Source organism: Natrix helvetica (assembly GCF_964273705.1).
Source record: "Natrix helvetica genome assembly, chromosome: 1".
Lineage (NCBI taxonomy): Eukaryota > Metazoa > Chordata > Lepidosauria > Squamata > Natricidae > Natrix > Natrix helvetica.
In genome coordinates this window covers 19354858-19364962 of record NC_138548.1, presented here as the reverse complement: position 1 = coordinate 19364962, position 10105 = coordinate 19354858, and positions in this window count along the sequence as shown.

The window sequence follows — 10105 nt, the reverse complement described above, 5'->3', positions numbered from 1 at the left end:
AAAAAGGCTTTTCAACATCATCTCCATCATCCTCACTTACAGTTTATATAAAATTTCACATTATCAATCTAGTATATATAAATGCTTTATTATCATTATTGATCATTTATTTGACTATAGCTATTATTACTTTATCTTATACATAATACTCAAAGTTTAACTACATTTAACTAAATTTTATTGTGACATTTCATTTCATCATCCTGTATCCTTCCAGAAATAGTGCAGTCCAATATCTCTTGCCATTTGTAGAATCTGTATTCTAAGTGTTTTCTTGATAAGTCTCACACTATATTGCCAAAAGTATTTGCTCACCCATCCACATAATCAGTATGTGGACTTCTCTTGACAACTTGTTGTTCATTGGATATCTTAAAGGAATTCGAAACCCTCCATCTGTTCCTTTCATCTGCTTGACTTTTGATATCACTGGTGCTTCAGCCGAAATTACTCTAATGATAATTAAACAAATGAAGTACAATAATAATGTATACAAAGATATTTGATCGACAATAAGTGATTTTTGATAAAGCTCAAGTGATGACTATGGAAAGGACGGAGAAAGATTTTATAACCAATTGACACATTAATAATAATTATTAATAATTTATTAAACTTCTAGACCGCCCCTCTCCCCGAAGGGACTCGGGGCGGTGTACAGGTACAAATTTAAAAACCATAAACTCAACAATATACATAGCTAAAATTGAATTAAAATACACTACATACACTGTATGTAGTTGAAGATGTTTTGTGTGTTTATGTTTGAAAATAAAAATTGCATTTAAAAAATAAAAATAATAAGACCTCCCTGAAAATAAGGCCAAGCGCTTATTTCGAGGGTCTAAAGAAAATAATACCCTGTCTTATTTTCGGGGAATCACAATACAATTGAGCCTAAAATTTTAGGTTGCCAATTGACAACTTTGTTAAGCGAGTTTTGCCCCATTTTAGGACCTTTTTGACACATGTGTTAAGCCAATCATTGCTGTTATTAAGTTAGTAAGACGGTTGTTAAGTGAATCTGTTAAATTAGTAACACGGTTGTTAAGTATGACTACAATTGAGCCCAAAATTTATGTTGCTAAATAAGAAATTTATTAAGTTTTGCCCCATTTTACGACTTTTCTTTGCCACATGTGTTAATTCAATCACTGCCATTGTTACATTAGTAACACGGTTGTTGAGTGAAACTGGTTCTCCTGTAGGAAGTTAGCACCCACCCCTCTCTTAGAAAAAATGAAATATCCTGGGAAATATTGAAAAGGCAGAATATTATATTTCCCTGGATAAAAAATGGAGAGACATGTTTTTAGGCAGGAAGCAGACTCACTCTTAATAACCCCCACCTTTTAATGGACCATTAAAAAAGCCTGGGCCAGTCTATTCTGCATAACAAAGATATCCCCCGTTCAGCTCCAGGGTGATGGGATTAAGGCATGCTAGTATTAGCCCTTTACCCATCACACCGCAGGGCACCTGGGAAGAAGCGATGCTCAACCAAACTCAACCAAACTCAAAAACAGCCTAGAGAGTTGCCCCTGCATGGGCCCATGGGAGTCTGACAACCAATCAGAATACAAGATCAAGATCAAAGGCCAGAGAAGGCATAAAGCCAGGAACCTTCAGCATCTCTCTCTTTTCTTCTTCTTCTCCAAACATCTGGAAGGATGTGATCACCTTTTCTGTTCAGGAACTCAAGCCACGTGGTCCTGTCCACCATTAAACCATCTTTCCAAGCAGCCTCCATGTCTCCAGTGTCTTTTTCCCCATTTGGAACTGAACCCAGATGGACTTTTCTTCCAACACTCCCAAAGACTTGTCAGTAGTCTTTGAAAAGGGGAATCATATGATCTGATGACGCTGCAGCTGTCATAAATATGAGTCAGTTGTCAAGCATCCGAACATAAATCACGTGACCATGGGGATGCTGCAATGGTCATAGGTGTGAAACATGGTCATAAGTCACTTTTTTCAGTGTCGTTGTAACTTAACGTTGTAACTTCAGTATAGGTAACTTATTGGTCACCCAATTGGCTTTCATAGCTGAGCCAGGACCAGAACTCACAGTCTCCTAATGATTGGCCCATAGTTACCCAGCTGGCTTTCATGCCTAAGGCAGGATTAGAACTCACAGTCTCCTGGTTGCCTTAACCACTAACCAAACCTGGTCTCTTAGAATTAGAAACCGACAATTTTGGTAGGAAGGAGATAAACTGAGAACAAGTTAATTGCACATCTTTTTTTTACATCGTGGCGACCAGAACTGAATGCAGTATTCCAAGTGTGGCCTTACCAAGGCCTTATAAAGTGGTATTAACACTTCACGTGATCTTGATTCTATCCCTCTGTTGATGCAGCCTAGAACTGTGTTGGCTTTTTTGGCAGCTGCTGCACACTGCTCCAGAATTTCCATTGCTTAATTTTGCTCATATGACCATGGAGATGCTGTGACAGTTGTAAGTGCGAGGATCGGTCATAATTCAATTTTCTGTTCAGTGCTGTCATAACTTTGAACAGTCACTGAACAAATGGTTGTAAGCTGAGGACTACCTCGGGATATTAGAACCACCATTGATCTCCGCTCCTTCCGCAAGAAACTCAAGACCCACCTGTTCCAATTAGCTGGCCTGGCCCATTTATAGTCCTATTCTTTAATCCTCCTGGCAGTTATTTTAATTTTGGGGTAGATTTTGGGGTAGATTTTAATGTTGTTTCGAATTTTATCATTACTGTACAGTTTGTATATCGCCTCCTCTATGTATATGTATGTATATGGTGTTTTAACTCTGACTGTACACCGCCCCGAGTCCCTTCGGGGAGAGGGAGCGGTTTATAAATCTAAATAAAGTAAAGTAAAGTAAAGTAAAGTACCTGCGTAGCAATAAATTTACAACTTTGTATGATAACTAAACTTGAGGTCCAACAGAGAATTAAACCTGGCCCAGGAAAAGTTTATCAGTATTTAGTCAACAAGCTGCTCTTCCCCCCCCCTGCCCCCCCCCCCCATGTGTGTAGTATTATCCCAGGGATGCTGGGATAGCTTGTTGTCTGTTGTCTTCCGCCCAAATGAATTTGCAACAACCTTAGAAATTGTTGCAAAGCTTTATTCTCTACAGAATAACGATGCTTGGGAATAGATTTCAAATCAAGCAAGTTGTCTGTTTCAGGGCAAGTTCCTTTTATCCAATTCTCACAAAGCATGTCCCCTTAAAGAAATATACAGTCATAAATCATTAGGTCTTAGATCTTTTACTGCCTGTCTGTTCCCACCATTGCTGCTTCCCCGCTATCACTAAATAGAATCTCCAGTTAGCTTATTTTCTTTATAGTCCTGTTTATCTCTATCCTGTGGAAATTGCTCTATTGTTCTCACATTTCATGTCCTGCTGCTTTAATAATTTCCTAGCTTAGAAAATGATCAATGTGTCATTATTAATTTAAGACTAATCTCTATAGTTTTTGTTGGGAGGAGAGGGGTTATGAGTAATCTATTTTAAGATGGGGGGTGGGGAGGGGGTAAAGTGTTTGGTATAATATTTGAATGTGAATTTTTGCGGGGGGGTATAGCATTTGTATGAGATTTATATTGTATGGAGGGGGGGGGTGAAAAGGGGGAAAATTTGTTTGTACAAAACTCTTTTAATAAAAAAAAAAAAAATAATAATTTCCTTGCAATTCCATGTATTTTACTATCTATTACCTTTTTATAACTCTAATCTACAATTTGCTGCTATTTCCTTGAGATCATTCCCCTCTTTCTCTCTCCAATAAACGAGTGGCATCAAAGCCGGAAAAGCATCCTTTCTTAAATATAGCTGTAGGAAGTTATCACCCAGCCCTCTCCCAGAAAAAATGAAATATCCTAGGAAATATTGAAAAGGCAGAATATTATATTTTCCTGGATGTGAAAAAGGGAGAAACACATTTTAAACACAAAGTAAATTCCTGCAGCTTCCTGCCCATCCCCACTTTGTCAATGGGCCATTAAGAAGGCCATCTAGTCCACTTTACATAATAAAGAGTTCTCCTCTTCAACTCCATAGTGATGGGATTAAGGCAGGATAATATTGCCTTTTACTCAACTGACCACATGGCATCTGAGAACTCAACCAAACCTGGATTCAAAACTCAGCCTAGAGGGTTGCCCTTGCCCGGCCCATGGGAGTCTGGCAACCAATCAGGATACATTTCTTACACAGGAACAGGAAACAGATAGGTGGGGCAGAACAGATTATAAAAAGCCCTGCAAGCCCTTCTTCATTCCCTTCTCTTCCTCTTCTCTTCCCTTCTCTTCTTCTCTTCTCTTCTCTTCTCTTCTCTTCCTTTGCCTTCTCTTCTTCTCCACCAACATTGAAGCATGTGATCACCTTTTCTGTTCAGGGCTCAAGCCATGTGGTCCTGTCCACCATTAAAACCATCTTTCCAAGCAGCCTCCATGTCTCCAGTGTCTTTTTCCCCACTTGGAGCCGAACCCAGAAGGACATTTCTTCCAACATAGCTAAACAAGCTATCTAATTAGTATTGTAGGCTCCAGAGAATTTATTTCTTTTTAGATCAGATAATTTAGATCAGTGTTTCTCAACCTCAGGAACTTTAAGGTTGGACTTCAACTCCCAGAATTCTCCACCCATGGGAAATTCTGGGAGTTGACGTATGCCCATCTTAAATCTTCATTTAAATATAAAGAAGCGCCACTCCCTGAGAGTGAGATCTTGGCCAGGGGTCTCCCCCATCCCACCCCCGGTTCATGGACTGGCACTAGGCCATGTCGTGCCAGAAACCAGTCCGCACAAACAAGCAAAGTCCCAGGCAGCACACATAACCATGTCCCCTCCTGTCCACGAAAAACCCTTCTATGTAGAACCGGTGCCCAAAGGATTGGGGGCCTCTGATCTAGGTGACAGAGGAATAAGCCCACCTATGGAGATTGTGAGTCCTCCATCTCTGGGAGGTTTTTAAAACAAGCCGGGCAGCTGCCTTTTGTGGATGCTTTATTCCTTGAATGAAACAGGAAGGTTGTCTTCTCTGTCCTGGTGCTGTTTTTTGGGGAATACAGTCTCCCCAGCGGTCCATACAGCTGACTTTGTTGATGTTCAGAAAGTCATTGAAAATTTCACTGTTCTCCCATAACTGGGAGAAAAGGGATGGTTTAATCCCTTAGAACGTGATGGTGAACTGTAGGAAGTTAAAACCCACTCCTCTCCTAGAAAAATGAAATATTCTAGGAAATATTGAAAAGGCAGAATATTATATTTTCCTGGATGTGAAAATGGAGAAACACTTTTTAAACACAAAGTAAATTCCTGCAGCTTCCGGCCCATCCCCACTTTTGTCAATGGGCCATTAAGAAGCCCAAGCCAATCTATTTACATAACAAAGACCCCTCCTCTTCAGCTCCCGGTGATGGAATCAAGGCATTAGCCCTTTACCCAACTCATCATGTGGCATCTGAGAACTCAACCAAACTTGGGACTCAAAACACAGCCTAGAGAGTTCCTCTGCATGGCCCCATGGGAATCTGACAACCAATCAGAATACATTTCTTACACAAGAGCAGGAAACAGAGAGGTGGGGCCAAACAGAGTATTAAAAACCTAGCAAGCCCCTCCTCTCGCTCTCTTCTTCTTCTTCTTCTTCTTCTTCTTCTTCTTCTTCTTCTTCTTCTTCTTCTTCTTCTTCTTCTTCTTCTTCTTCTTCTTCTTCTTCTTCTTCTTCTTCGTCACCTGGAAGCACGTGATCACTTTTTCCCCCAGGACCTCAAGCTATGTGGTCCGGTCCACCATTAAACCATCTTTCCAAGCAGCCTCCATGTCTCCAGTGTCTTCTTCCCCACTTGGAACTGAACCCAGAAGGGCATTTCTTCCAACAGAACCTATGTCACCTGTGTCACAGGTGGCAGGCAGAGCCCTCAATGTGGGCACGCAAGCCTTGCCCAGCTCCACTGTGAATGTGTGCGCGCTTCCCACCAGCCAGCTATTTTTTGGGTCTCTGCCACGCATGCATGGGGGGGGGGGACATGCAGGAGACATGCATGGATGTGCAGGAGGCCCAGGGGTGCGTGTGCATGTGCAGGGGGCAGGGGAAGTGTGGGGGGTCATGTGCGCATGTGCAGGGGGCGGGGCAGTGTAACGTGTGTGTGTGGGGGGGTGTCACACGTGCATTGCATTATGGGTGCAGGCACTTTCGGCATGCGATGACAAAAAGGCTAGCCATCACTGCCTTAGGATGTTTTTATTGTTGTTGTGTAGATTTTGTCTTCTGGTTGCTTGTGATCTGTTTCTCTCTTTGCGTTTACTTTTTCTTAGCTGTCAGCCACCCATTTTCAGTTGCAGTTGGGTGGCCTCTAAATTGTATTACTGTATATACTTGCAGACAAGCTGAACATTTTAAGCACTAAGCCACACAGATCACCATGTGAACAAAAAAATGGGTTTGAGGCAGGGGTGGGTTCCTGCCAGTTCTAACCTCGTCTATAGAAGAGGTTCCACAAATCTACAGTGCCGTTTAGAACCGGTTCCAGCTCCCTCCCCCTGCCCGTCCACACATCATCAAGATGAAGAGCGAGAGGAGGAATTCTGGGAGTTGAAGTCCACAAGTCTTAAAGCTGTCAAGTTTGAATACCCCTGGGTTTTTTTCCTAAAGGGCTAGGGGTGCAAGGGTCTTGTAACTTGACAGCTTTAAGACTTGCACACTTCAATGCCAGAGTTCCTGAGCCAACATTTTGGTTGCTAAGCAAGAGCGCTGTTAAGTGAGTTTCACCACGTTTTACAAATTGGCCATGCCTACCCAGTCACATGACTGCCAAGCCACTCCCACCCGGTCACATGACTGCCAAGCCACTCCCACCTGGTCACATGGCTGGCAAGCCACTCCCACCCGTCACATGGCTGGCAAGCCACTCCCACAAAGCAGGCCACACCTACAGAAGAGGTTCTAAAAAATTTTTGAAACCCACCACTGGATTGAGGTATCTGCAAATGGGTTTATCTTATACTTTTTTATACTACCCATATTTCTTGTATACACTTACACATCGTCCCATTCACAGATATGTCAACCTTTAAGACAGCTTATTTGTGGGTGGCACATTTTCATGCTATCTTGGTCAAAAAATCAAGGGGCAGATTATTAATGGGTTTATTCACAAGCATATATGGTAGAACAAACTGCTAAATCATTGTTTTCCAATCTTTTTGAATATAATCTTTTATTAAAAAAATTAATTGCAGTAGTAAAAACTAATACAAACCAAATGTAAAGAGAATGAAAAAGGAACAAAAATGCAGAAAAGAGAGAGAGAGAGAGAGAGAGAAACAAGACACATTACTTTTTATAGTTAATTCCAAAATCTTATAGCAAAGTTAATATTCTAAATGTATCTGGATCTTTAATCTGTTTATAAACCTTAGCTCCAAATCTTGTTTAGCTTTTTGTTGTTTATTTCAAATTCCTTGTTTTTAAGCATATATCTTTTTCTTCTGTTCAGAATTCAAGATAGACTTAATCAATAAGACTTTTCAAGCTGGTTGTTTTGAAGAAACAATAGTCTAATAGTTCAAGATGGTCAATAGGCAATTTCAAAAAGTGATTAGAAAGTGAGGCTTGTGAAGTTAATGTCCTTTGTGATTGCAAGCAAGGTGGCTAATCTCTTCATCTCTTCGAACACAGATCCACCAAAAACTGCTCAGTTTGGTTTTAGTGAAAGAAAGAAAGAAAGAAAGAAAGAAAGAAAGAAAGAAAGAAAGAAAGAAAGAAAGAAAGAAAGAAAAAAAGAAAGAAGGTCAGGACAGCAGTAAATAATTTTAACTCTCCTTATTTTCACGTCATAACTTCATAAAAATTAAGAACGTGGTGGCTCAGTGGCTAAGATGCTGAGCTTGTCGATCAGAAAGGTCAGCAGTTTGGCTGTTTGAATCCCTAGTGTGCTGTGTAACAGAGTGAGCTCCCGTTACTTGTCCCAACTTCTGCTAACCTAGCAGTTCATAAGCACGTAAAAAATGCAAGTAGAAAAATAGGAACCACCTTTGGTGGGAAGGTAACAGCTTTCCGTGCACCTTCGGTGTTTAATCATGCCGGCCACATGACCACAGAGACATCTTCGGACAGCTTTTTTGGCTTTGAAATGGAGATGAACACTGCCCCCTAAAGTAGGGAACGATTAGCATATATGTATGAGGGAAACCTTTACATTTACTTCATAAAAAACTTCTTTAATGGAATCTTGGCCTCTTGTGTGGCTATGAAAAGATTCAGAAGGCAAATTGTAATTAGGCTTCTAAACCAGAGCTGGTGAGAATATGTTGTTTTCCAAAATGGCGTTGCCTTACTGCTCGTCTCTGAAGTTTACCTTTCCATCCATCCATTTTTTCCCATTTTTCCGTTTCGATCAGAACGTTCTGTTACTTCCTCGGTGCCCCTTGAAACAGTGCAGAATGGGATGGGAGCTGGCAGGGGCTTCGTGTGGAAGTGCCCGCTGACTGATGCCTTATGACTGGTACCAATTTAGAAATCCCAGTTGCTCTTTTCGGGAACAATTACAAAGCATGGCTTAATCTCTGGGTAGACCGGAACGTTACATAAACTCTTCTCAAGTTAATAAAACCAAATAGACTGCGGGCTGCTGTAAGAAGATCAAAGGACAATCTAAGAAAATGGAGCTTCCTTACGGAAGATACTCTGTGAGTGCAGAGAAGAACAATCCATCTTACATATGCCGTGGTGCATACAACACGTACGAAGCCTCATGCTGGTGAGAGAAAATGCTGTCGATGTGGCCCAATACTGGGAAAATATTTAGCTTTAATCCTATTTATTTTACATACCTTTTATACATACAGTGGTGTAATCACGTCCCATTTTTGATGCTATGCGTGGAAGGCGCGCCTGCGCTCACATTTGAGAACCGGTAGCAAAGGTAAATTGATATCACCCCTGTTCTTATACATGCTCTATTTCTATGACCTATTTTATACTTATTTTACTTGCTCAGTATTGAATGTTATATGCCCATAATTTGAAGGTGATTTTGACATGTATAAAGAAAGCTAACAAAGCAGCACCCTTTTTCTTGCTGAATTTTAGCAGGGAAAGGGTTAGAAGGTAATGTCTTCTCTATAGCTGAACTAGAATTGTATTTTTCTTGGCAATCTTACAGCTTGTATTCCTATTGTCTGGGATGTATGGTTGATTTCTCAGTCTAGCCTTCAGCCCTAGGATTCTTCCTGGTGGTCTCCCATTCTGAATCCATCCCTGCTGAGCTTTGTGGGAGAGCCAAAGGCAGGTTACCTGTCACTTAAAGATTTCTGGCTGCAATCAGATGAAGGGAAATGAAAAATGAACATAAAATAAAGTCACAGAATAGAGTATAAGCATGCACTGCCCTCTGCTGGACAGCTCCTGAATTGTACAACTGAGAACATGACCTGAACTCAAACTGGACAAAATTTGAACAAGTCTACAAATAGTCCTCGACTTATGACTACAATTGAGCCCAACATTTCTTTTGTTAAGTGAGACATTTGTTAAGTAAATTTTGCCTCATTTTACAATCTTTCTTGCCACAGTTGTTAAGTGAACCTGGCTTCCCCACTGGCTTTGCTTGTCAGAAGGGCACAAAAAGTGATCACATGACCTTGGACACAGCAACGGTCATAAAGATGAACCAGTGGCCAAGCATCTGAAAAACAGTCATAGGGCACTTTTTTCAGTGCTGTAACATTGTAACTTTGAACAGTCATTAAATGAACTGATATAAGTCAAGGACTACCTGTATTTGGAGTATTCTGTCTCCCAGAATACTGACCTCCTCTAACAAGTGCGGTACAGAGATAGATTACCTCTAAAACTGGAGGTTCCATATAACTAATGACATCTATCAATTTGTCTAATTCTGTGTTGGCAAACCTATTTCACGCATGCCAGAGGGGACACGCAGACCCCTCTCTGTGCGCCAGGGGTGTTCCTGCCAGTTCTAACCTCTTCTATAGAAGAGATTCCACAAATCTACCGTGCCGTTTAGAACTGGTTCCAGCTCCCTCCCCCCTTCCGTCCGCACATCATCAAGATGAAGAGCGAGAGGAGGAATTCTGGGAGTTGAAGTCCA